Raw genomic sequence first — 2,914 nt, 5'->3', positions numbered from 1 at the left:
AACGTGACTGGCCCCTCTCACTAACACAAGTAAAACCTTCCTGGCTTTAAACATCTTGATACCCAGGAAAGGAATGCTTTCTTTCAACATTGTTCCCTTGAATACAAAGTGAGACTTCCTACTAGCTGCTTCATGTCCCTCAAAGGAGAAAGTATTGGTTGAGGAGAAAGAGGGCCATTTCTACAAAGGAAAGAGCGGAGTGAAACGTTTCCTAGTGCTGTCATTTCCAATGATAAAGATAAATAAGAAATGGCAGAAACACTAAACTGGGAATAGTACCAAAGCTCAAACCCCTAGAAATGAAAGACCCACCAGATGAACCCCAACCAGCTAGATGCTGATGAAAGCCAGGGGACTCTCAACTGCAATGTGGAGGAGGAAACTTTAAACAACTACACCTCAAGACGACTACAGAAGCAAAACCAAGGAAACTATGTATTAGTACAGTACTAATACAAAACTATCCATATTTTTTCCTTGCCCTGATATCTAGATATTTATTTGTATTAACTGATTTTATTTTTCCCCACTTCATATGGTGGATGTTCGTGGTTATTACCTTTACAAATTCTATACTAAAGGGGTTGAATATGAAGCTGAATGATACAGCACTCACCTGGCATGGGTGAAGCCCTGGGTTCAATCCCTAGCACTGTAAAAAAAAAAAAAAAAAAAACAAAAAAAAAAACACTAATTTACAGGTTAAGATCAAAGAAAAATAAATCACTTAAAAATGGATATAATTACTTTAAGAATCTGGGCTTTCCCTTTTGGAAGTGAAGGCAAGATATTGTAGTTTGTTCAAAAGGTAGGTTTTGTTGCAGTAAACAAGAGTGTGTTATTGATGCTATTCTTTTTTCCTGGGTTTAAGTGGAATGGGAAGAGTGACCCACAGGGTGGAACATGACAGGAACTGCAAAGTGCCTTATGCACTGCCTCTTCAATTCCTTCTAGCATTTCTTCTTCACTGCAGAAATACGAAGCTAAGGACGGCACTTCTAGACTTTCTTGCAGCTGTGGTTCTGCAGGTACCCTCATTAAGTAGGCCCATCTGCGTAAAAATTAAACCTAGAAATTAGCAAATATTGCAAGTTAGAGGCCACATGGCTCTTCTGGAAAAATAAATGATACAGGCATATCTTTCTTCCATGGTAGTTGTATCATTATTTCTCATGTTCACGTCTTAGTTTCATGGGTGCAGAGCTGACCAGTGGCAAGAAGCAGGGTTCCAGCTGGAAAAAGCATTTGATAAGATGGAACATTTCTTCCCGTACATAGCTTGATTTTCTAGCTCTCCTGGACCTTCAATAAATTTTATATCATATATCATATGAGAGTGGACTTGTTGTCTGCAATCTCTGATCATTTTAAGACAAGCATTCACACAGAAATTGTTCTGTCTCTTTCTCTGGAGAGGCTTTTTTTCATTTCCTGCTATCTTCTTTCATCATTGATCATTTTCTTCACCACAGTATTTATTTTATTGCTCAGGTCTCTCCTTCTCCCCCTCTAGAATGGACATGCTATGACAGTCCCCTGTAACTCATCCATATTCTACTAAGAGCTCATTGACTCTCTTTTGGGAACTGCCCTACTTACTCAGTCTAGGTGATTGAGCACATGACCCAAACCTGACCAATCAGCAAACTCCAGAATAGCAATTGGGGCTGGGGATATAGCTCAGTTGGTAGAGTGTTTGCCTCACAAGCACAAGGCCCTGGGTTCAAGCCCCAGTACCGCAAAAAAAATAAAAATAATAATAAATAAATGATAAACAATAAAAAAATAAACCAATGAAAATACGTTTAGGACTTTTTGTCAGAACTGTTATAAATACTGTGCTCCCTAAAGTGACAGAGTCTAAAAGTCTGGGTTACCTTGCCATATTAGTATCCCTTGAGGTGTATCCCAGAAAGCATAATTCAAAGGCTGGGGAAGATTGAGGGACTCTGATGACATCATTTTAGCACATCATGAAAAAAAAAAAAAAGTACAAATACCATATGAAATCTCACCATTGGCAGGTAATTCATTAACCCCTTTGTGACCTGGCTTTTCTACATGCTCTTTTCTAAGTAAGAGCATACATTTTCACAAGTGAGATCATATTATATATACTATTTCCATGTTAGTATTTAAAGCCACAGAATTGTCATCGTTTTCCCTTCACATATTCTATTATTTGCTCCTTTTTGGAATGAACAAAACTTTACCTTCTCCACTGGGTTTTTAAATGTTTTTATTAGTGCATTATAGTTATATGTAATAGGGGGTTCAGGTTGACGTAATTATAAATTATATAACATAGTTTGCTCGATCTCTATCGTCAATACTTCCCCTTTCCCACCTCTCCCTTCCTCTATTCTACTGTCTTCCATTTATTTACTGTCTTTTTAATTGATACATTATAGATACACATAAAAATGAAATTTATTGTTATGTATTCATACATGAATATAGCATAAGTTGGTCAATTTCCCTTCTCTCAATCTCTTTTCTCTACCATTTTCCTTTTTATTTTCTTTCCTTCTTCTCTTATTTCTCTCTAGCTTCCACAAATGAGAAAATATCTGTCCCTTGACTTTCTTAGTTGGGTTTATTTCACTGAGCACAATGTTCTCCAGTTCCATCCATTTACCAGCAAATGACTAATTTCATTCTTCTTTATGACTGAGTAGAACTCCATTGTGTACATACACCATGTCTTCTCTATCCATTCATTTGTTGATGGTCACCTAGGCTGGTTCCATAACTTGGCTATTGTGAATTGCCACTGCTATAAACATTAGTGAACCTGTCACTCTATTATGCTTATTTTAGTTCTTATGGATAAATGCCAAAAGGTAACATAATAGAGTCATGGTGCATCCATTCCTCACCTGTACAGAAATCTCCATACTGCTTTCCAAAGTGG

General features: G+C 37.2%; 1 non-coding gene across 1 annotated transcript; it reads left to right on the top strand.

The window, feature by feature from the left end:
- Positions 1-1,668: 1,668 nt before the first annotated feature.
- Trnav-cac (transfer RNA valine (anticodon CAC)) lies at positions 1,669-1,742 on the top strand. The gene has a single exon. It is a non-coding gene; the product is annotated as a tRNA-Val (tRNA).
- Positions 1,743-2,914: the final 1,172 nt, after the last annotated feature.

The sequence above is a fragment of the Sciurus carolinensis genome, chromosome 16 (assembly GCF_902686445.1).
Source record: "Sciurus carolinensis chromosome 16, mSciCar1.2, whole genome shotgun sequence".
Taxonomy (NCBI): domain Eukaryota; kingdom Metazoa; phylum Chordata; class Mammalia; order Rodentia; family Sciuridae; genus Sciurus; species Sciurus carolinensis.
This window is presented reverse-complemented; position numbering and strand designations above follow the sequence as displayed.